Source organism: Bombus fervidus, chromosome 10 (assembly GCF_041682495.2).
Source record: "Bombus fervidus isolate BK054 chromosome 10, iyBomFerv1, whole genome shotgun sequence".
NCBI lineage: Eukaryota > Metazoa > Arthropoda > Insecta > Hymenoptera > Apidae > Bombus > Bombus fervidus.
The window spans coordinates 10,053,215-10,078,468 of NC_091526.1; the positions used below are offsets into that span (position 1 = coordinate 10,053,215).

The following is a 25,254-nucleotide window of genomic DNA, read 5'->3' on the forward strand; positions in this document are numbered from 1 at the left end:
CGACTGCCACCGACATCGCCGCGAAGACGCGGCGAAAGAAGAAGAAGCGGCAAGGGGCCGACGGGAAGCCTCCATTAAACATTGGCTCGCTTGCTTACCCTTTAGCCTCCCTTGCTTTTTCCTTGGCCTCCACGCTCCTCACCTTCGCTCGTGGCTTCCGTCGGGATTATGGATCGGGTTGCCAGCCAGTTCCTCTCTTTTTTCTTTTTTCTTTTTATCGCGTTTTTCATATAATTTTAGCGAAATCGTATCTCTACGTCGCGTTAAAGTTTCACGACGCTCTGGCGTAGTTTCGGCAGGAGAGCGCGACGTTCAAGATTTTTATCTTCTCATCGACCGCGAGGATCCGAAAGGTCGAACTTAGATCGACTGATGTTTTTAATCTTTTTCCTATTGTATCTTTATATTTACGCGTTGTTTCTGTAGTTTCTTATTGTGGAATCGCAACAGTTAACACAGTTCCCGAAGAACGTGTACGCATTGTTCTGGCGGAAGTTTGCGAAGCGAGAGGCGCGAAGAAGCCGAGATCGATCGCCCATCAGCAAGTCTCCTGACGTTCTACAGAAGATGCCAAAGGCACAAGACGCCGCGAGACACCGTATAAAGCCAAAAATAAAACGTTACGTACAGCTCCGCTGGCGGATGCCTTTCGTCCACAGCGTCGGATCGTGTCGCCGTTGCTGCAACAAAAAGAATAAGCACGAATTAATCCCGAGCGAAACTTTGAAACTGGAACTCAACGAATTCACTTCAACCTCGCTGTTCCTCTTTTACAAAAAAAAAAAATCTCCATCGCTAGAATTACTACTCATGATCCGAAAACTTTCAGCGAACAACCGAGTAACTAACCTTCTTCCTCGGAACTTCTTCAACCTCCCTTGCCCGCCCGCCCGCCCTTCTATGCGTTTCCTGTGCGTTTTCCACTCAGAGGAGCATCGGTTTACGAGTTCACGGTCCCGTGAACCACGAACTCGCGATCGGAGAGCGAAAGAGACAGAGAGGTCGAATCATCTCCCCAGATTCCCAAGCACCGAGCGTTATGAACTATCGGAAGACACATTAGCGCAAATCTGCGAAGCCAATAACTGGGCCCGACGTTCCGCGTCGCCACGGAACGGAGGTGGCTGTGGAGGTGGTTGCACGTAGTGGATGAAGAACGGCGGCAGGGGATGAGAGCTGGCAGGGGGCACGTCACCGCCTCTGTCGTCGGGGCGTCAAATTATTCTGCGATTAATAATCCGCGCGTTACACGCGTGATCGGGCCTTTATCCCGATAGCTGGGCTCGCATCGCTGTCTCTCTTTCTTCCTTCCTGCCAGCCACCCCCCTAAAGGTATCAATGGCTGCGGCACGTCGGAGCGATTGTCCTTCTGTGTCGAGGGCATTTATCGCTCCGCGAGACGTGCATGAATCGATTGCACGCGAGCGTCCTTTAATGAAACGCGCGGCTCGTTCGTACTCTAATCCCACCTCCCACCAAAATCGGCTCCTCTCTAACTGAAAAGATTCATTAGATTGATTAAACCGCCGTGCCCGAAAATTCACCAGCCGCTAGTACTGTTCTATGGATTCCCTTCTTTTGTAGTCTTACCATCGCTAAGTGTTGAAGTTGTGGGTGTACAGTAGAACGTCGGCTTTGAGTATCGGAACATTTACGGAAATTTAGACGAACCCGAAAAATCATTACAAATCAGGGAATTGGTAAAGCGTTTAAAGATTGTTTCTTTGATTGAAACTTTCCATGCATAAAGAGCATACGCATTAAGCTGTCCCAAAACCTAATCTTCTTTCTTTTCACGAGGAAACAATTTTATCGAATTGTGTATGATCCATTTTGTTCTACTGATTAAGCTAAAGATCGCAATATTTCACAGATTAGGCTTCATGATTTCTTTTATAGATATTCTTATCTCGACAAATAAAATACTATAAATTTTCTACGAAATCGCAAATACAGAAGAAAAATTAATAAAATCGAATTAAGAACGATTCGAAGTTGTCCGCGATTTTATGTTTGAAGTAAAGTTACGTACTACAGGTGTATTATGAAATAAGGATTGTGTATTTTAAATCGAACGAAGAAAGACAGAAATGGCAAATTCATGGATCTTCCTCAACTTTGACGTGGCAGACAGAAAATCCTAATTAAGGAGAATAATACTAGTTTATAACATTTTTTCCTCCGTACCCTGACCATTCGCAAGTACAGACATAATTATCTTCTGAATTTTTATAATTACGCTTCCATCCTTATGGAAAATTATTCCAGTAAAATCCCGTAACCTGCTGCGATTCCTTTCGACGGTACCGGAAGAATCGCAAGCGAAAGAGTCGGTACAAAGGAATTATATTAAGCTCGCAATATACCGATTCCTTGCGCTCGCCTCCTCCCCCAAAACGTTCACGCGGTGTTCGCGGAAATTCGCAGACAGTCCGCACGTTTCTCATACTCGGTCCTATCCCGCGCCGTTCCGGCGATTCCGCATTGTGCCGAGAAGAATATAAGTCGGCGCGTGCGTGTCCGTTCGTACGTGTGGAAAAGGGTGATATCATCCCCGTAATGCGATGCAGGCGCGATGATCCGGGAGCAATATACCTTGGGACGCGCACCGGGAGTCAGGACCCCCCGTAGGATAACCCGGGACCTCTTTGGCCCCGGGACATCGCGATATTGCTTGTTTTATTGGAGCGTGACACCCATTTTTTTTCACCCTCTCTCCCTGGTCTCGATGTCTCCAACCTACCATCGCTTTGACGGTGGAAAGGGTCGGTTTAAGAGGGCGAAATTCCGCAAAAAGAGAAAAGAGACGACGAAAAATCATCTCGACTCGGATGTTTAGGCGTGGCGGAGGCGAGTTCCGGACGATTCTGGATGAAGGAGAGGGTGGCTGAGTTTACTGGGAGAGACGAGGGGGCGGGGGGTAGGGATGGCTGCGATAAACGAAACAGATTGTCGGAACGATCGTACCTTGGGGAGAGATACCATGGATAAATATATGCCTGGTGTTTTATGGAAACTGTTGGGAGTACAACGAGGGGTAATTTAACGGGGGGTGCACAGTTCGGACACCGCGTTCGAGGTGAAATTTTACGACGGCTCTGGGATACTTGTTACGTAGCCAGCTTTGAAAATAACGCGACCGATCTACTTGTTAATCGGGGAAACGAGATTTATCTCGCGGCTCGTTTGGCAAAGTTTATAGCAAACAGAGTGTAAGTTATTGATTTAGAGTCCTGGTTACGGTCTGGTAATCGATGTTCCGCGTCGAGAAACTACCCACTCAACAGATTAATTATCGATAAGACGACGACGTGAAATAGTTCCGAGATGATTTTTCGACGTTTGATCACCGGGGGAAGTTTTAATGCGCCGTGAAAAATAAAGCGCACGGAAGAAAGCAATTAAGGTTATTGCCTGCCCGTGACGACGACGCGAGGATCAAAGCTACTCGACGAATTAAACTCCGCGTCTCGAAGCGTATCGAGAGAGAGAAAAGGGTGGGAGAAGAGAGGAAGACGAAAAGAGGAACGGTCCAAAATTTTCGCAAAGCCGGTCGAGCACAATTTCTCATATGGAAAAGTTTCTCCTCTGTTTGCGCAACGACGAGGGGTTTGACGATGCGGGGAGAGGAACGCCAGGTTGCAGGCTTCTCGCATTTTCCCCCGCTTTTCCCAACTTCTGTCGTCCACGAGGCGAATCGTCGAAACGATGGGACAAACAAAACCGATGCCAAACGACCCCACCACCTAAACGCGACAGTCGAAGACCCTTTTCCACGAATTTTCACGTCAACTTGCAAACCTCTACCGTAGATGCACGTTTCAAAAATTTCTTTCAATTCTGATCCAAGATACAGTGGCTCGTGCAAGTGTTTGAACATTTACGCCAAATATCTCGTGACTTTTCTCTAAGTAGCTGCATTTTCGAATTTGTTTCACATATTACCGATATGATCGTGATAGCCGGGCCTCGTTACGATGCTAGTGAAATTTCAAATTTCAAAATTCACGAAAATTTCTATAAATGCGCTGTCTTCTCGATGATTGACATTGACAAAAGTGGACATACATTGCTTCCAAATTATAATAGATAGCGATTCTTCATCGTAGTGAAGGAAATTTCAAAATGTCTCGTACGACACGTACAAAGTATTTCGAAGAGAGTTCCACGAGCATTCAAATACTTTGGTCAGCTATCGAATACAGGGACACTGATTATCCAGCTTCGTATCACACACATCGAAGAAGAAAAATGAAAAATCAGCTGCCAGTAGAACGAGTGTACGCAGAAATGAAGGAAAAAGCGGAACGAAGGGCGGACGAGAAAAAGGGATGTAACAGGCACGACGGTAAAAAGAGAACAGAAAGGAGAATCTAGTAAATTTATCAGTGGTCATCCGAGGGCGGAACCGTCGGGGACAAATTCCATCGCGAACATCGCCCTCTTTTGCGAACCCGCTCGAAACCTACACCCCCGTCCACCCGCTTTTCTCTGCGCGGGGATGGTTGGCTGGTTCGTTGGCTAGCTGCTGCTACAACCCTCCCCCCGATCTACCCTTCGACTAGCGTAAGTCATTGCGGCTGACCGGAAGTCACAGGATCACCGGAACCAGGGATATTTATGCGAGCTCACCCGCCGACCGGGGCATTACCCGTAATAAGGAAATTGCGAATTTATTACGTACCCACCCTTCGTCTTCCTTTCCTGTGCGCGATTCCCGCCCCCTCCCACCCCTAGCCTGATATTGTCCGAACAGGGTGGCAGAGGAGGAGGTTCGGACCAAGAGTTATTTCGGGTTTTATGGGTCGAGACTGGCCTGGGTCATCCGGCAACGTTCCAGATGATGGGGGAAAAAGCTGGAGATTCTGCGAGCTGCTGGATTCGGCGGTACGAAATCTTAGCTGGCATGGAACGTGCGTACTTTCTTCTACGAGCCCTGAGGGGCACCTATGCAACGATGACGAAGAGAGAAGAAAGAGGAAATCCTTTCTTTCGAAAGTTTAACACGTTGCATTAACAGCGAAGTCGCTCGAATTATCGCGGGGATGATACGATTAGATTTTATGTCATTTGATTGAATTAAGAATCTGTAGATTAAACGTGATTATGGAATATGTTGAGAAATGGTACACAAATTGGATTCTGTAAGCGATGCTTCATGTAGAAATTGTTTTGCCACATAAAATTCAAGCGAATTTATCACGGAACATCCATAATAAATCAAATTATGAATATTAAATGAAATTATGGCGAGCGAATTAAACAATTTTGAAAGCTGATTAAACAATTAATTAATTGCCCCGAGGCACGACGAAATACGCAATTACAACGTATCCGGCATGTCGAATTAAATATCGTTCTATTTTTATGGTTACACCCGACTCCTCTCCATCGGATCCTCTCAACCCCTGAAATTAATCGAAATCAATATCGCCTCCCGGTGCACTGAACATTTCATACGTTTTATATATTTTCTTATTAAAAAAAAAAGATTCCCATTTTTGCCACTTAGAAAATTAAATAAAATTAGCAAATCTATAAATTAGTGCCCATTATCTCGCTCGGTATTAGACTTTCGTTATCAGACTTTTGATCATTCTACCGATCACTTAGAAGATTAAATAGAAACAGAATTTCTTCCAACTTTATTATTTGATAAAATCTAGAACAGACTAACCTTTTCCAATCTTAGCGAAATTTCTTATGGAATATACGAGGAATTTCCAAAAAGCTACAAACTTCTCGAACGACTCCATACAGAAGTATCTCGAAATACGAGATAATTGTGTTTGAGATATTCTACCATACGTACAGGCTAGAGAGGCTTCGTAAACGCGTTTTCATCTCGCGACGACGAGACGAGGAAGAGTGAATGGCCGCGGGCTAGGAGCGGAAAAAATCGTGTCACGGGATCTGGATACTGTGGGCGAAAGCCACGGGGGACTATTAGCACACATCATCGACAGTCGGGTCGCTGCTCGTGATGCGTCGGCATTGTTGTGCCCGGTTGAGCGCTGGCAGGAGGCGTGGTTCCGCGATAATTCATTCTTGATTGCGTGTCTGATACATACGACCAGTAATTATACCGCGGTGCCGCGTGCATCGGTCTCGTACTCCAAATCATTTCGCGGGAGGAACTCGCGCCGACTCTGCCTGTCCTCTCCCAGCTCGGACAATCGAGCCCCTTTGTTTCGACTTTTCCTTCTAGCTCCTTTTGTATCGGTCATTTTGTTCCCGACACTTCGCCCTATCGATGAACAAAGAAATTATCAAATGTCAAATTTGATCTCCTCTTGAATCTAGCTTCAAACTGGAACAAATTTAAACCTGAACTACGCGCAGGATAGTCAAGCTTATCGTATCGGACAGAAAATTGCATTTTACATTCTGACAGTGGTATCTAAAAGAATTTTAACCAACCACGATATCGATACGAATTTCACTTCGTTTATAAGCCAAAGTGTAGCAAACTAGAGATGCGTCGTCGATTGAAATGAAAATATAATTCGTTTATATGACTTATGTAATATTTCTAGCAAGAAATTCGTATATTATGCTCCTTAATTTTATTTATCGTTTATTAAGACTTATCGTTACCTGCGAGTAAAATTGAATGCCAAGTGGGCACATGCTCGTAGAGTACAACTCTACTAGAGGTAGAGTAGTCTGCCTTCAAATATGCGATACTCGCTGCGCTATGAAGAACGAAGTATACTTTTCGAAGAATCTTATCGATTGAAAATATTCCAATATACAATTAACATCGTTGATGCAAAGATACGTAGGAAGTGTAGGAGACTGAACGCTGAAAAAAGGAAAAGGAAAAGGAAAAGCGACCAGAGAACTCACGAAGCAGAGACGCAGAGACGAGGAATTAGAAATGCAGAGCCACGTTCTCGTTCGCCGGAGATATTAAGCCGAGTCCTTAGCTTGATGGATGAAACGGGACTTACGTTACTAGCCGGTATCCGGCGATGTCCGTGTTCGTGCATCATCAATAACTCTCTCTCTCTCTCTCTCTCTCTCTCTCTCTCTCTCTCTCTTTCTCTGGCTCGCCTATCGTTCCCTTCTTCTCACCGCGACGGAGGACTATGATCGCGACACAACCTCTCGGATCCTCTCGAGCCGTGAAAACGTCTCGGTAGGATGTTTAATGCGACCACGGGCGATGCGTGACCCCTACACGATCGTGGTAGATCGAAGGTGTAACTTTCGGTAAAGAAGAGGCTGCTCTGTTCGTTAGTCCTCACTTGTCATTTGTCAGGAATACGTGTCTAATGACGGCAGCCGCGTGATTATGAAATAATGGTACCTGTCGGCCCTCTTGGACGATGGAACCCGGCTCTCGTCTGGAAGCCGTTAATGGCATCGCGTAATCGTCGTCGTTAAGTCGACTCACGCCGTTATCTCTGTCCCTTCTCGCTTATTTATTGGACTGTGCGTTCCTATATAGATCTCGAAATTTCGTGTATCACATGGTACGCGCGAATTTGACTAGACGCTGCAGATAAGGACAAAGGTTGTTTTAAACCACTGGCATATTTATGTCGAGCAAACCTGACTTTCTGTTGAGACGAATTAGCCCGTCGCTCAAATTCTTGACCGCGTAAATGTAACAACCTTTTAGTTATGCGTCTCTGTTTTTCTTATCCGATGTGTATTTGCACTTGCTTAGCTTCAAATTCTATAGAAGGTTATACTTAAAAAAAAAAAAAAAAGAACGGCTCCATGGTTGAGCAATTTGTCTCATAACTCGCCATTGCTTGTGAACAATTCCCGAGTTACATCGCGTCTCATAATTACAAAAATACTAAAAGTTTTCCATTCTTACAGGCGTATCAGCTGCTACGATTCGAGAGAAAGTACACCATATTCGAGATCTGACAAACCATATTCGATACTGACAAACAATTAATCATCTTTTACATAAAGAAAAGCAGAACAAAATATCTGCGATAATACGCGAGAGAATAAAACGATTTAGCATCTCGTTTCTTTAGTTATACATCCATGAAACACTGAGTTTGCACAGAATCACTCCGCTCACATTCCCACCCTCTCTTGCCTCCGTGACATTCTTTCGAAACTCCTCGAACCTACCCCTACTCTCTATACGTCATCAACGGCACAAGAGCAAAGCAAAGAGAATTACTTAGCGCGATGAATTTTTAACTAGCACGCCCTCGGCCGAGAACGAGCAGCTTTCCGAAGAATTTGGTCGCGCGGGCCTGTGCTCGCGTTTACCTTCTGAAACCTCGGGGGAGGCTGGCTCTCCCTAAAGAATTTCCGCCCTATAAACTTCAAATCCAATCTGTGCCAGTACATCAGCCGGCCAGCAAACATAACCTTAGCAAAATATTGGCGTTGCTCGTGTGCATGGCCCGCGCGCAACTTCCAACGTACGTACGCGTGCTTTTATGTATGCGTATGCCGTGTGTGTATGTATATATGTGGATGTGTAGAGAACGAACCTGCGCAACCAGGTGGTGGTCGATCCCGTCAGCTTCGAGCCCGTTCCTCGAGAACTCGAATCGCGGCTACCGGGGGTTCCAATGGCGCGGCCAAACACGAGGGTGTGTTGGTACATATGGTGTATCGTGAAACCCCCGTAGGCTGTTTGGCCGCGCGTATACGAGACCGGCATTATGCTGGCTTGATTGGGTAACGGCAAACGTTTGCTCTCGCCGTTACCGGCTTCAGGATCGGTGCATTGACCTGTTTCGCTGGATCTCCACTGCCATCGAACATTCATTGACTCTACAGGAAACGCAATTTTCCCCGCTACTTTAAATAATTGCCCGTAGCTTGTGATATTTTTACTCTGCTGCCTACGGTTGTCGCCTCTGTGACTTTCAGTCGTTCGAATCTTTCTTGTTTGTTCTTGGCAATAAAACGAATCACGAAGAAACGAAGTGACGAAATAATCGAGCATACGGTCAGAGTTCCAATTCGAATCGGAAAAATCTAATTAAGCGCAGTAGTTTATACAGCGTCTGTATTAGATCCGATCATCAGTGAATAAACTCAGCAACGTTTAGTTTAAATTTAAATATCTTCCAAGTTTATTCTTCAACTATACGATCGTTATCGAAAGTACGTCCACCCTTCGTTGGATAGTTTTTCATTAAATTTCTCACATAGTTCGATCAGAAACAAAAGCAACAGAATAGGAAAATTGTTGCAAATGCACGCAACGTTGATCGGAAATGTAGTTCAAACTTACGATTGCGAAGAGGGCTGGACAAAATGAATACTAAATCAATCATAGAAGATTTCTAGGTCGAAAAAGGTAGAGGATAACGTGATAGTCGGGGATACAGTCAAAGTTGCAATACAAATAAGAAAAATTTAATTATATGCTGTAGTTTATACATACTTATACTGAATTTAATCCAGTGAATAAACTCAAACACCTTTACTTTAAATTTAAATACGCTCGAAATTTGTTCAACCAGTCCGTCATTATCGAAAGTCCCTTCACCCTTCGTTGAAAAGTTTTTCATTAAATTCCTCACCTAGTTCGACCAAAAACAAAAGGAGCAGAATAGGGAAATTACTGTGAAAATACACTACATCGATTGAAAAAGTAGCTGTAAGCATACGAATAAAATGGATGCTAAATCAAGCGTAGAAGATTTCTAGGTCGAAAAGGATATAAAATATACCGGGAAAGAGTGATTCTACGACGTTCAACGTTGAAAACGAGCCTCGAAGCTGGCTCTGTTAATTTTCTGTGATCACGAGATACGAGATACGTTTCCAAAGCAGAAGCTAGACCAACGAGCAGCCCGCGAAATGCATTTTGTTGGCACCGAGAGGAGAGATACCTTGCGCTTTTCTCTTTCTCTCGTTTCGCCACTGCCGGGCCCGTCTTTCTTCGTTCTTAGTAGCCTCGCGTCGCCGAATGGATTCGTCACGGCTGCATTAGCGAAATAAATTGCCGGCCCCGGCCACCGTATTCACTTTCAGCCTGGCACGGAACATTTTTTCCGCCACCTGTGCCACCGAGCGTAATCATGCAGATTTCGACGAGCTGCCCTGGCAACGAGAGGAATCTTAATTATCTCAATTTCGCGGCTGAATCTCTGAATGCGTTCGTACGCTGACACAAATCCCTCGCCACCTTGAAATTTCTCCAATTCCACTGGCTCATTTTTCGAAAATTCTATACCTCGCGCGTTCCATATCCTTAATCGCGACATAAACTTATCCATGGATCTGGCGTGGTCGTTTTCAGAGACGTATAAAATGTATAATACTGCTGTTCTATTAAATATACGAAATATATAAATATATAAGAAGCGGCATTAAGAAACTACACACAGAAACTACAAAAAATACTCGCACGCTATGGTATTAGGTTGTCCTAAAAGCTTCTTTCGTTTTATAATGAAACAATATATTGTTATATCGAATATATTATTTTATCTAATCGTGTATGATGCATCTTGTTCAATTACTACAAAATTACTAAAAAAAGAAACTTTAAACAACCCAATATATCATAGTACATTCGCGTATTAAATAATGTTTAAATACATATATTAAATTTTTCATACAATTAAAATGAAACGTAGAATTCGATCAAAAATATGCCTCATTGAAAGATAAGGCAACGTGCAACTACTTCTTGCAGCCACCGTACGTTTCCATTAGTTCGTTCCACCTGTATCAAATTCGCGCTTACGTCAAACTAAAACGGACCGAACTGCGACAAAGAGGTAAATGAGTGCGTAATGTAAACGAAAAAGTGGCGAATTTCTCCAAGAGAAATCTCGGAACATCAATCTCGTAAAATGTCGTAAATGAGTCGCGTCCAATTCAGCCCGGTTTTCGCATAGCCCGTTGCGTTCTCGCGTCCAATAAGCAAGTTCGCGTGGAACGCGATCCGTGACGCGTGAAACACGCGCACGCGTGTGTCGGTTGAACCGTGGCCTGTTCTAGAGACCGCTATTAGCAGGAGGCTCTCGTCGGCCACGTCGTGCCGCTGCAAACTTTCAAGTAGTTTGGTAGACACATGGCGTGGCAGCGTCCCGAGTTCTGCCCTCTCGACCAATCGCAATTATCCCTAAACACCGAGCTGCCACTACATCTGTTCCCTTTTCGCGTACTGAAGCTGAGCGCTGGCGAGAGCGTGCGCGCGCGCGCGCCACCACGTGGAACTCGAGAGCAGAGGAACATAACCGAAGGAGAATCGCGAAGGAGAACTTTGCGGGGAACTACCGCCGCGAACTTCCACTTCTCGACGGTTAATCCGAGTTTCGGGAACAAGTTGGACCCACCAACCCCATGTCGCCGCGCAATCGCGTCTGTACGAGCAAGGTACTCGCTGCTGGAATTTCCTCGAACGTTTCAGTGGAAGAAACGGTTGGATGGAGAGCAAAATGAAATTTGTTAGGAAAATTTCTTTCTGGTTTTCAACGCTAGACGGTACCGAGATAGAATTATTGTTTAAATCCGATGCAGAACGAGTTCGAAGAGATTTTTAGAACAGAACGCGCATGTAATAAAACTAATGCTTATCTCGGAATGTGTGACATCTGCGTAGATACGCGATACGTATCGTAATCAGAAAGAGATCGCCATGGGTCCATTTTTTCTGTACGTTTAACAAAACATTTCCCATTAGTCTATTTTTGGTTGAATCTGGTAGTTTCAACTGTAATTAATCGTACAAACAGTGGACGGGTGACTGTGAGAGTATAATTACCGAAATGCCTAAATTAAATTGGACTCTAGACGAGACACTTAAGCACCATACTAGCCCCATGTTGAACAATAAAATGTCGGACAACGGAACCTTAGTACATAAATGTCTTGGTTGAAAGGTATGAAATCGATCGACGCAGTCGGTCAACCAACTAGTTGCCTTACATAAACGTAGTCTTTGACGACTGGAGGAAGACAAAAGAAAAATAGAGCTATTTAAAGATCGTGAAATCGATCGACTCGCTTGATTGACCAAGATTACCTGATACAAACGTAATTTGAAAGAAATTGTAGATCATGGTAAGACGAGTTAATGAACGATTTAAGCTACGAGAAGATCGTAATAAGAACGAGCAATCGATAGGGTATACAGGTTAGGCGAATAGACAAACGAACAAGGTTGAGTCACGGAAAGAAGGGATAAAACGTAGGAAAGGGAGCCAAGTCGCGAGGGGGTGGAAAACCGTCTGTGGTGGCGCGGAAGCCGCGAGTCGGATGGCGTAACCGAAATTACTTAGCCGGGCTTTCAGAGGCAACCGAGGAGAAAGGACTTGTTGCACGAGTAAGTTGCGGCCGCCGGTTAAAATATCGGAAATTTAAGCATCGTTCCACTCCCACCGGTCTCCCCCCGTTTGCTCCTCTGGTTTCGTGGCGCGGCAACAGCAGCGGTGGATTTACATTTCGTCTACCACTTCTTCTGGCTCTCCTCTTTTTCCATCTCGTCTCTTTCGCTCTTCCCTCCGCTTCGCCGCCGGAAGCCGCCGCGATCGCCGAGATTTTCCGCCTCCAGTAGACAGACCAGCCTCTATACATGGCTGCTTTCCTCTCTATGATTGCTCCTCTATGTGTCTGTTGCCAGGCTCGTCGAATACCCGCCGTTTCTTCAGTTTTCATAGCTTAATATAACGACCTATACTTGTACAATTTTATTTTTTGTTAATTCGATATCTTTAGATCGGATAATAATTAAAATGGCTCTTGTTCGTACTTGAAGACTATAGAGGACCAATCACATGTCCCATTTTCTACAGGGCAACAGTTTTGGGATTCACTACGTTATGAATCGATCTCACCAAAATTGTGCTTATATTCAGTTTTTGAGCTATACGCGTGTCTTTTCATTCCCTGACAAATACGTTCGTTATATTATTCATTTCGTTATAGTTGGTAAAGAAAGAAGGGAAAAGAGAAAAAGGCTATTCCGTTAGTTCCTCGAACTTAATTTTGTACAACGCTAGTTTGGAAATATGCGCAGTATGCCTGTACCATTATCTAAAATGGTGAAACATTCGAAATGAAAGAAAGAAATGAATATAAACGTGACACGTCGAAACAATAATTGCGAGTCTAAACGATAATAGCATTAGCTTGCTATGTTAACGCACACATATACGTCGCAATAATCCGAGATTCTTTATCGCGTGGCTGAAACGAACTGCATTGATGTTATGGTCCAACGTCAAATAACGCAAATTCTCCATAATCTGCGCTCGCGGATCTGCATTAATTAGCGCGGATTGGTCTCTGCGGTATTTATTAACGCGATTGTACGAGTAAAACCGATTCGTCTAGTCATCTCCATATCGTGGCATTCGGCGACCACGATAATCAATTTCCAGCAAATATTTCAATGCTGCGCGCCGACTCTGCTCGACCGTCCTAATCATTTCGACGCCGTTTTGCCCAACGTGGCGCGACGATTCGTAACTCCGATCGTCGTTGCCACGCGTGTATTTTTGTCAATCGAAACGAACATATAGAATAACCGAAAGGCTGCAGGAACACGAAAAAAAAACTATCGATCTGCACGATGGCGGACGCGATCCTACCCAGAGAAAGAAAAGAGCCACTGTTGCACGAATCTGGAAACGCCGAGATCCGCGAAACGATAATTATCAGCTCACCCTTAATTAGACGTTATTAAACCGATCCACCGAGTCGTGCCGTCATTTTATTAATAACGAGCGTATCATCGATGATTCACCGATACGCGAGCATTGTCCGCTCCGCACCTGCGAACTTTTTCTCCATGCCCGTATATCCCCGGCATTAATTAGTTCAAATTAGTGTCGGGCGCTGCTAATTGTCGCGGCCATTGTACCGCCGCGTGAAACCGATTTATTGTGCCATTCGAAGCAACGCGCGATCCTCGTCCTCGATTCGAATATCGCGAATACCTGCGCTAGCTCCAGGGAATTGATCGAATCGCCGAAACACAATTCCTCGCGACTCCTCCAACCCTTAACGATTCCTTTCTATTCTTTCAGCGACGGATCGACCGCAGGATGTTCGCAACCGGATAAATGGCTCGCGCTTGTTTCGTCCCGCGAGGATGCTGCGCGCATGCGATTTCAACCTTTGCTCGCGAATACGCTGGCACTCGCTCGTTGCCGAACCGAACAGGTAGATCATTTAATTTCCCCAAGCCGCGAAGCAGTTTCGCTTCCCGAGGGAGGCCACCCTCCGTCGCTTTGACATTCAAGTTTTATCGACTTTGTTAATTCGTTCGAGCGAACGCGTTTTGTTCGCGTCAAAAAGAAAGGAAACGTTGGACAGAATGGAAAGTAGATTTCCAGCGTGACGCCTCTTCGATGATACGAGTGAAACGTGATTAAACATATACGCACTCGTACATAAGTATTAGGATACGAGAAACAAGATAAATTGACACAATATGCCACTACTTTTTAGAAGCTTTTAAGCAACGTTTGCTGATAAAATTAAACGACCCGATCTAGCCAACTATAATCAGAAAACTAACTTAACTGCTAAACTTTTCTCTACTTCGTTAAGAACCACGTTTATTAAAACTTCTTTCGCCAGTTTTGACGATATTTGCCACCAACTTTTTGGAACGCCCGGTAGAAAAGAAGAGATTCGAAGGAAAATATCATGTATCGTATATAGGAAAGAATAAACTCGAAGATTTGCAGGGAGACGTAAGAATTCGTTTCTAAGAATGTCCAGGACGACGGTGTGAATTTCCCGGCGTGAGGATGCGACGCGGGAAGTATTCCTGGACCAAATCCCAGGAAGGAGGAGCCGCCATCGCAAATCCAGCCGAAACGATTTTTCTCACAAGCCGTAGGTAGCCGTGCACGTGAGACTACCTGCTCGGATTCCTGCGAGCCCTCGCCAGGGCCCGTCGTGCTCCAGTTGGTAAAAACGTTCCCACGACATAGGATACGCTCCCAGAGCGGCCATCTTAGCTGCGAGTTCCAAGGGGAAGGGGCTTCTTCTCTCCCTTCGACGCGACACTGCACGGACCAACCTTTGAAAAAGCTCGCTCACGAGACACCTACTTTCCTTTCCATGCTCGATCTTCGTTGGAAATCTGACCGAGCATCGATCCAATTCACGCGCGATTCACTCCGCAATGCTACCTGTTTCTTCGTGCGCCGAGTTACGCGAAGCCTTTTACGTAAATCCCTGCAGAAGCAACCCAGTTTCCGGTACACTACAGATTTCTATTTGTTTTCTCCATTTGAGAAGAGAAAATGACATTCGCCGCGAAGCATTAGGCAAATCGCAAACGATCGAGTCTCCGTTTCGAGGCTTTCGGTAGATACACTGGCAGAGATTAATATTTCTTTGAATGCCAATAGAAAGTTTCCCTAGTCGAAGCGTGTAAGGGTGAGCGAATAGAAATAATCTGCCTATCCGGTATGGGCGAAATATTAAGCAGTTAAAAACGGTCGTATAATTTAATATGCTGCGAACGAGTTCCGGCTACCTGTATAGCACGCGGCAATAAAGCGCGAAAGCATCAGGTGCGTCTCGTTTAACGTCTAAGGGGATCGGCTGTTACCGATCGAAAATAAAGGATACGTGTGTGGAAACCGGACTCCAGCGTCGATGTAACTTCATGGCTGCCTCGAAAAATGTTATATGCGTATGCGGTTGACCCTTGGACAACGCGAATTTCAACCGCGTGTCCTCGGTTGTACATGGATGAATCTTGGATCAATATATACGAGCAAAATATAAATTTAGTGGCTTAGATCGTTAGGAAGATGAAATAATGGCGAGCTTTGTATTAACGAATTTTAGTACATTGAAATGTACCAATGGATAAAAAATCAATTAATTCAATCTTCGTTAATTGCGATAAATTATTAGAATAAAAAGAAATAACAGAGAATGTCCAATCTCCAAAACAGTACAAAACTAATCAAAGTTTAAAACGACCAAGTTTAACGTTGCATATTTACTTTATACCGACTATAACAACCAGGCTGTACATTCTTGCGCATTTGTAAGAAAATTGCACGAATACGTGCAATATGCGAAAATATATAAAACATTCACAAATACTGTGCTTGTCGTAACACGCAATAACTCTAGCTTCTTCTACTTGCATCGTTTTCACGAAGACGTAAATTCGCACAGATATCCATGATCTAATGATAACGTACGTAGCAGACAAAACAAGACTTCCAGTCGATAGTAGTTTATTATAAGCAGATTTACTGGGTGTCAAAGATTACACGTGGATTTTCAACTACGATTAGTCAGCGTTTCAAACCTTCGTACTGTTCCGACTGAGATCTGTTATACTCCGTTGCATTATAGCGTATCTGCAGCCACGAAACGATAGAGAGAAGATAATTTTTACCGCGCGGATCAACGTTCCATGCAGACTGATCACGATCCAGGTTCGACTCCTCTGCGAGGCAGATTGCTCGTGATCCACGATCAATCCCCTCGGATCGAGGCTCCTCTAACGGAGTGAATCACCGATCTGCGGAACACGCTGGATCGCGCAACGGCCATCATCGGCATTGTGATGCTGTGTGGCGATCGTTAATCAACTGAGAGTCACTGGGAGTGCTCATTGTGGGCGGGTTATTAATCAAATGAGAACTACTGCGGCCTATTGTCGGCCCCTGGCAGGGGTTCCCGCGAGAGGGACCGAGAACGAGGGCAAGGGATACCGTGATCCTAGAGAGGAGAGGAGAGACTCTCCTTCTCGTATCGACCAAGCCACGAATAGCGACTGCTTCGCGACCGCATAGATGTGAAAAGCTTAACTGTACATAGAGAGATACGTCGCCACGGTTCCTAACTGCAAGTTACTTACGATTGTCAGACGAAGAAAGTTGAAAACTCGCCCAGAGATTCGACAAAACTTGAATTTTTCTTTTAAAATGCTTCTTCGCTCTCAAATGTTTAGGATAATAATAGATCTAGGATATAGATAGTGCATGATTGAGCAGCTTCTTGAAAACAGAATCTGCAGATCTACGTTAGGTACATGTATAATTTCCTAGATAAATAGTCGAGTTATCGTACCAGTTTTTTTCTTTTTTTTTTTTTTTTGTTACAAATACAAGAAGAGCAAAGCTTTTTGTTGCATAATATAAGAGGAATGAAGTTTCTTAGAGGAAAGTTGTAGCATAAAAAAATTCTCTTACGGAAGTTTCCTGTTGAAATTTTCTAAATTACTCGCGCTAACGTGTGGTAAGTCCCATTACCTTAAATACGCTCTCAAGGAAGCTGCTTCGTGTATGAGCTAACTCGGTGATATAGTCAGGAAGAGAAAAACAAATAATAATTTCGTGAATATATGGACAAAAATTGACGCAATCGTTTCCTCGATCAACCTAATCGCTGTACGAGATGATGATGATGCGAGAGGGAGCCAGAGCGAAAGGGTCCCGAAGACGTTCCTATTTCCTGCGAAGAAGGTAGCAGGGGAAAGATCTGCTCCCTGGCGCGGGACAAAGGAAGATTATCAGAAAATCTCAGTGTATTTTTGTGAAAGAAGAAGAAGGAGAGAGGGTGGCACGGATCTGTGCGAGAAGCGCGCGATCTAGAATCAAAGTAAGATCGACCGACGCGACGATATCCTCATGGCAGCCGTTGATGAAGATGTCGACGGGCAGCTGGAGATTTCTGAAGATTACGAGCACCACCCGCCGACATCGCTTCTCTCGTTCGCACCTTATTCAACCTTTCTACAACAATGACGTGTAACGAGAACTTTACGACTTCGTTCGTTGAGATATTCGCTCGCTCGCTCGCTCGCTGGTGATCCAGATTCTTGGAGGGGAGAGGAAGAATCTATTCGTAGAAGAGAAAGAGAGAGAGAGAGAGAGGGAGAGACATCTTTAAAGAAGAGCCTTCTTCATAACACTTTTTAATTAAAATTTAGTTCTTCTCAATGGCGGAAAAAATCTTGGTAAACTTCGTCAAACCGCTTTGACAACGGTTAGCGCAAAGAAAGATGCGAGAGCGTTACGCTTAGAGGAACGCGTCGTGTGAACTTTCACGATGTTTATAGGATACAATTCGCAGCAGCGCAGCGGTGTGAATATCACGACCGGAATCTGCGCCCGGGTTCGCATGAATGTTACATTGATTTCACCGCGTGTCAGATACGCGATTGCAACAACGCGTGCCACTGGAACAGACATTATCCCGCGAACAAGTTGCCAACTCTGACAGTCGTAAGCTTTCATTGTGAAAATTTCACACGTTCTCTCTTTCTCTACTTCGCAAAGAGAGACAACTTTCAGTTGCTTTTTGTCCTTCGTTTAAAAAAGAAGCTTAAGCCTCGCGTAGACGACTGAAATGCGTCGCTAGCTTCGAAAATTTAACATTTCAAGCTTCTACATAGACTTTAACGCAAACACATTACCGAGAATGTTCACGTATTTAGGAATCTATCCATATTCGTTGATTCCCTGAAATCCTGAATTACTCGATTTGTCGAACGCTAGCGTTACTCCGCTTCTGTTCTCGCTTGCTCATTTAGAAACGGGTTAAATATAAACACGCAATTTGTTGGCACAAAGGGATGCCGTCTAAATAGCTGCGCTTTCCCAATCAATTGCGATGAGTCGAGCTAATCAGGCCCGTGGAACTCGCGTCGATAAAACGAGACCTGGCGCGAGACGACTGTCGAAGGAAAGGGCTCTTTTGTGGCACATCAGAAATCTCGTAATGTGGGAATGGACGCAACGACTCGGCCCAGGTTCCGTACCCCCGCGATTATTCCATGTAATTAAGTCGACGGAACTTTTCTCAGAGCTTTCAGGGTTCTCGCTTGGCGAGAAGAGGGTGAAAAGATGGAAAGAGACAGAAGGAAAACGGGCGAAGCGAAACCAAAGAGCGGCGGAGAAACGAGAAGGAAAGAAAGAGGAAAAAGGGAGACGCGTAGGAGAAAGCTGGTGGAGAAAAGAGCCGAGCAAAGAACACGAGGCAGAGAAAGAGGCGAAGAGAGAACGCTAGTAGGTGGAGACAGGTCGACGAGAAGGTGGTGGAGCAGGAGGTGGAGGTCGACGGAGGAGAGGCGAGGAAGTAGAGGCGGTAATTAAGAGAGTTAGTTGCCGGTCTCCCAATTAGGAGCCAGTAGGAGCCAACCCTGCTACCGCGACGCCTGCCGTCTCTGCCCTGAAGCGAACTCCACCTAAAGACCACCCGATCCTCAGCTCCGTCGCTGGCTACCCACCGCACAAATGGAAAGGCTACACCCTCGAATTTGTTGGTTCGCTCCTGGCTCCTGGAACCAGCGCCTTTTGGAATATCGAGACTGTCCTGCGTTCAGTTCTCAACGTTACCAGACTCTCCGTCGTCGACACGGACACCTTTCCTCTTCATCTTAAATTCATCGCGAAGGAAAGGAGATAGCGCTGTTTCCGCGAGACTTGGAGCGGGCGTGGAACGAAAGGGCTGAATAATTGTAACGAGCAGAGATTGCGCCGTTCGTGGCGTGATAAGAATTCGAACGAAGGGTGGATGCTCGAAAGGGGGGAAAGTTTCGAAAGGGTTTTCTCTGTCGACCTGAGAAAATTGTCACGACCGAGACGAGCAACGAATCAAGCCCTTTGAATCCTCCGCGCCCTTCCCCGCCGCAACGAGAAACGGAATTACAGTCTTCTTGGAGAACGAAGGCAGACGACACCCCGATGCCATGAATTTTAATGGAAAACGATAAACTGTCATCGACATTCTTCCAGCGACATTCTCTAGCACGAGCTAAGACTACATGGACCCTTTGTAGTCTGCTTTTATGACGCCGTTTAGGGTGTAACCTGGCTGAACTCTGCCCCGTCATCCGGACAGGGTGCCAATAATAATATTTGAATAATAATCAAGATAATCGATGCTGTTTAACACCATACTAAAACGATCGGCGATCCCTCTAATACTCTATGAATGCGTTGGCAACGATATCCGAAGCACGCTTCGCTTGTGGTCGGATCACCACATGGCCAACAACTTACTATACTCTTTTATTGAATGTACGGGAGAAGAATACAGAGCGATAGCAGTAACTGTAGGAAACGGAGGCGCTTTTCTCGGCTGACACGAAAGATGGCGTCGTTTCGATCTTGCGAGACGTCTACAGAAGGGGTGGCACGATATCGAGAGCAGACGCATGGGGTCGAACAAGTCAGGAAGCGGGAAAAGGGTTGCCAGTGCATCGATATATCGCACAGAGAATCGTCGTCCTCCGTGGCCTGGTAACTCTCCTTCCATCGACCAATTGATTCGTTGAAAAGCTATCGACAGATCGACGCACCGGAAATGCCGCTGTGACGCGACTCTCGCGAGCACGCGCTTGTCAACCCCGTCGCTGCTCTTGCCACAGTGTCGTCTAACCAAGCTTCAACAGGTTGCGCGTTCTCCTCGCGATAACGTGGATTTGACTCGCGTTTCCCTCGTCTTCCTTTTCGATAGCCTATTATTATATCTCTCATTTCCTTTCACGCTATACAAATATTCATAATAAACTAAGGACTACAGTAAAATTCTCGTACCCATAAATGGACATAATCTTAAAAAGTAGAAGAAAATTCTTCAATCGCGACACCGGAGGATTCTCAAGCCATGCTATTGTCGTTACCCTTCTATGTCATTTGCTTCGTTTCATCTTTGGTAGAAACATTCGTACGCTTTGTTATTTCTCAATGAAAATGTTTTTCTCTTTTTACCAGGTTCTACGCTTCTTTTTCGTACGATCAAATTCTTATAGTCGTACGAAAGCGCTACTAAATGAAACAAAATTCTTTTTGTTCCGCGTCCTCATCGTCGTCATTCCGACAGGTGTTTGCCATTTTTATCACAACTATCTTCAATACACTCGAAGATTCTTTATATCACGAGGTTCCAAACGAGATAATAATCCCAAAAATACATCTCTAATGATCTTTTACGTGTATTATATATTCTGTAAACGTTTCAATACCTATAAACGGGGCGTACAAAGATTTCGCTAGATTTCAATTTCTTCGTGATAAAATCTCTTTCCCTTATTGAACGACGGACACATGGAGACACGACGATCGTGACCGCATACACGACGCGGTAATACCGGTTCGTCACCGACGCCATTTCAACAGGAACATTCGCGCGTGCTCACGACCCTCTTGTCCTCCCCCCTTTCTGTCAAGGTTCCCGGGTTTTCTCAGTCGTGGAGTCGTGGATCAGGCAAGATCCCTCCGTAGCGATCGGGTGACAGAGGGTCCCGAGGAACTCCTCCGGGGACAAGAATCGAACACCTGGTCGGTACGCTCGACGAGGGTAGCGACGCGAAGAGGGGAGGAACCAACGGGAGAAGGGTGGGCGAGGGGTTAGGTAGGCGAAGGGTGAGGAGTATGTGGTATTAGCATGACAAAAGGGCCCCTTTGGAGGCCCCTTTGCAAGGGTCCCAGGTGCGTGGGACCGAGTTTTCGGGTCCGGTAGCCGCTGGAGGGCGTTTCGTGAACACCCCCGCCGCGCTGCTACCCTCCGCTGCTCAATGAGCCTGTCATTCATACGAACCCAGCCCGTCTACACTGTGCGCGGATGCCCAGCACAGCTCGATAACTCGAGAGGCCAACTCGGAGATCCTATTACGTCGACCTCGAAAATTCCTCGTGGCAGAATCTTGATCCTCTTACCGTTCGAATATATCGACAGCAATTAGGAATGATTAAAGTCAATTAGCGATGCATTTGTGAAACGACTGACTCGGATCCTGGAGACTGGGATCGCGGTTTTGAACTCGCGAAGGTCACGGTACGATGGTACCAGGGAATTAAGTTCGTTCGTTGAATTTATTTCACGAAGAGCGCGGTGGATACTCGTGTAATTGCGACCAAAAACGGAATATGATATTATACAACGCAATTAGGAAAATGATATATGAAAAATAAATAAAAGCGAGATATCCTTCTCGAGGAAGTAGTACCAGAAGAGATGTTCGTATGTAAAGAATATAGAAATTTTGAAGTTAAAAGAAATTCAAGGAGTGACTGTAGCAGCAACCAAAAAGCGACATTGATGCTACTTAACTTTCAGCGATTCTGACAGTGGTAGCTTTTAGTTTCAGTCGCGAGCAAAGTTTTACATTTCTATCGTTTAGAAATGAAATAAAACGCGCATTATCTTCTGTTAGACGGGTGCCCTAGGACTAGGAACGAGTGCTATCAAGGTTGTAAAAATATTCCATCCACGACGTTCATAAAACAACCTCTAGAACGTCTCGCGACTATCGTCTAGAGCCCTCAGGCTTCGAACAAAGTATGAAAAAGCAAATAAAAAAAAGATGGTCGAGGGTCCAAGAACCAAGTGAACTGGGATGCTGGTCGCGTTCGTGCGTAACGTTTAAGCTGTGTTCTCAGCGTGCTCTCACACTCGTTGGCTTTTTTTCAAGGCGGACCACGAGCTCGCGACACGGCCGAGAGGAAAAAGGAAGTTCCTCCGACGCGTGAAAACGTGCCGACGAAAGAGTGCCAGGTTCGGAAAGGATGCAGATCCGCGAGGCATATGCGAGCGAGGCTTTACGTAAGCAGGTGTGACGATGCGTGGACACGCGTCTACCAGGAAAGGCGGACCCTCGCACGACCAGGTGTTCTTTATGACGAATCTCACCTCGAAGCACGAGCTTTCGCGAGAAACGCGAAACTTACGAAGAATTCTCACATTCTAGGAAACGCGATTATAACGTTTGATTTCTGCCAAGATGTTCCTGAACATGCTGTGCTTTGCTTTGTTCTTGAAGCTAAAGGATTTTAATTAGGAAAGTCTCGAATAGCAATCGACGAACCCCTGTCGCGTTGTTACACAGTGGATGAGTTTAATAGAAGGTGGCTGTGCAGGACTAATAATTTCATTTCTCTTCTTTTGATGGAGATTCTTAATGAGGTTCTATTCGAGATATAAATTTAAGGAATGAGCACGCTGACTAGGTACAAAGGGTGTTTATAACGCGTTATTGATTTCACCGAATATCACAATGCCACCTGGCATTGTAGACGCTTGACATTAACAGAGCACCAAGACGTATTGTCGAGGAACATATATTGGTACAGCCCTGCAGCTAGACTCGTCCATTGTACTGTTTCAGCGCACCTCCTTGATCTACCTCCGCCCACGGAGGAAATAGCAAAAAATTAGCAAAGCAATTTGATGTTTCGCTATGGTAAAAAATAATATAAGATTTAGAAATACGTTTCCTGCAACCTGTAATTTGTCAATTTACGAATATCGTCGATCGAATAACGATACTCGTTGAATAATACCAACAAAGCAATTATAACGAGCATAATATATAATCTAGTACCTCGATAAGGTACTAGAGGTTCTGCTGATCGAATTTCTAATGAAAAGTGTCTCGTTATTTCTGGATCAAACCGCGAACAAAGCAACTTCCTTTTAAAATTTCAATTCTGCCATTAAGGGCGCGAAAATTTTGAACAGTTCGGATAATCCAACTTGTAGAAAATTCAACAGGCCGAGGAAAGGAACGGAAAAATTAGGTCAGCAGGCCGTTAGAAATGCACCAAGTATTTATTTCAATAGTTCCACGCGGCAAGTTGGAACTTCTTCCATCCTATTTCCGCGCTTTCATTAGTAGGAATAATAGGACGGAAAGCAGGACCGATCGCGCAGCCCGCAAAAGTTGCTATCGCCGACTGAATTTCCTGCTGGTGACAATTATCCGCGCGCAGAGAGTACGCGATTGCTTGCGCCTGACGGCAACTCTTTACTCCACATAGATATCAAACGGGAAATATTTGAACAAACATGTCGCCGGCATAGCGAGAATTTAGTGCAGATTGCTTCTAACGCGACAGAAATTACCTTTGGAAAATACTTTCCCAGAAAGAGAAATTATTTCTGAAACCGTGTTAAGACTTTTATTCAACTAATCGGTACACTCTCGTTGATTTTTAAGCTTCAATAATTTCTAGAATCATTTAAATAGATTACGAACAGATCGGCGCGAACGACAGAAGAAACTTAAAATTGATTTAAGGTGGCGAATATAACATACGATATTTTAGCTTTGGCGTCGTAACAGTGTCGAATTCCGAGACACCATCGATCTTTTGCAAGAACGACTTCAGCGTCCGGTATTTCGGCTCACAGCCTACTTTTTAAGAAACAAGTTTCGCCACGGAGTGATGCATGCGTCGGCCTGAAAATTAGGGGGCTGCCTGTACACAGTGCAACAAATTCTCCACCAGACCACCGAACAATGCACCTCCTGCGAGTAAAATCACGTCTCTGGAAGTGACGCGAGAGACAAAGAACGAAAACACGTTGCCCGTTTCTAATTATTCGCACTACTAAATATCGCCACTACCGAATGCCAATCGAGAGATCAAAATGAAAGACTTCGCGCTGCTTCTATCATCCAATTCCTTACACAAATATCTTTTCGTCTATAAAAAAAAAAAAAAATTTCCCAAATCGTTACATATTATCAAACCATAAAAATATGTCGTAACAGAGAGTAAAATTACAACTCGATCAACTATAAAACCAAAGAAACGATATCTATAAGGATAGAAATACGTGGCTACATTCAAATTCTCAAAATACTGACTCACACCAGTATGATTACTTTTAGCCTGTCACGTAATATAATATACGTAATAGGTAAAACGTTCCATGTACATGCTATTTGTTCGCTGATGTTCATAAAAACACAAACTTCCATAAATATCTCTAGTCCGTGTATTTCAAATCCATTACCGGCAAATGCATTTCCGATCTAAATTGCTGACCCTTGCCAAGCCATCAGCAGAATAGTTAATTACCCAGGTGGTCCTGGTGATCCGAGAGTGTGTCGGGCGCGTTTGAAAATTCGCGGCTATCATGTCGGGGACGTCTTATCTCCCAGGAACGTGTCGCGAGTTATCGTCAGCCGGCGTTATAGTGGCCGATATTGCCCTGGCCTGGCCGGAGTGATTAATCTTAGTTCAGGCCAGGACACTGTATCCTACCGCTGGCCCTGCAGGGTAATGATCCGTGGCACACACGATAACCCGCTGCCCTTGTCTGACACCCGTGCGTGTCCTACGGACGTCCTTCGTTCTTGTAACATCGCCTAATGGTATCGAGGATGCCGGAAATTTCGTGGTCAGAGAGGACACCTTTCTCGAACGGCGGCGAACGTATCAGAAGACGGGGAATCTTAATTGAAATCGGGCCATTAACAACGTAAACGAGAACGTTGCAAGTGTTACACAATTGTTTTCAGCCAAGAGACATCGACCTCGTAATTTTCAAAGCCTTTCGACGAGTTTTGTCGTACCTTTACAGGTCCAC

General features: G+C 44.9%; 1 long non-coding RNA gene across 1 annotated transcript in view; it reads right to left on the minus strand.

Annotated features, from left to right (window-relative positions):
- Positions 1-628: 628 nt before the first annotated feature.
- The window catches only part of LOC141445837 (uncharacterized), a 120,241-nt gene continuing 95,615 nt past the window's right edge, over positions 629-25,254 (minus strand). The window contains exon 3 of the long non-coding RNA XR_012453393.1: positions 629-680. This is a non-coding gene — a long non-coding RNA (uncharacterized lncRNA). The remainder of the gene's footprint in view (positions 681-25,254) is intronic.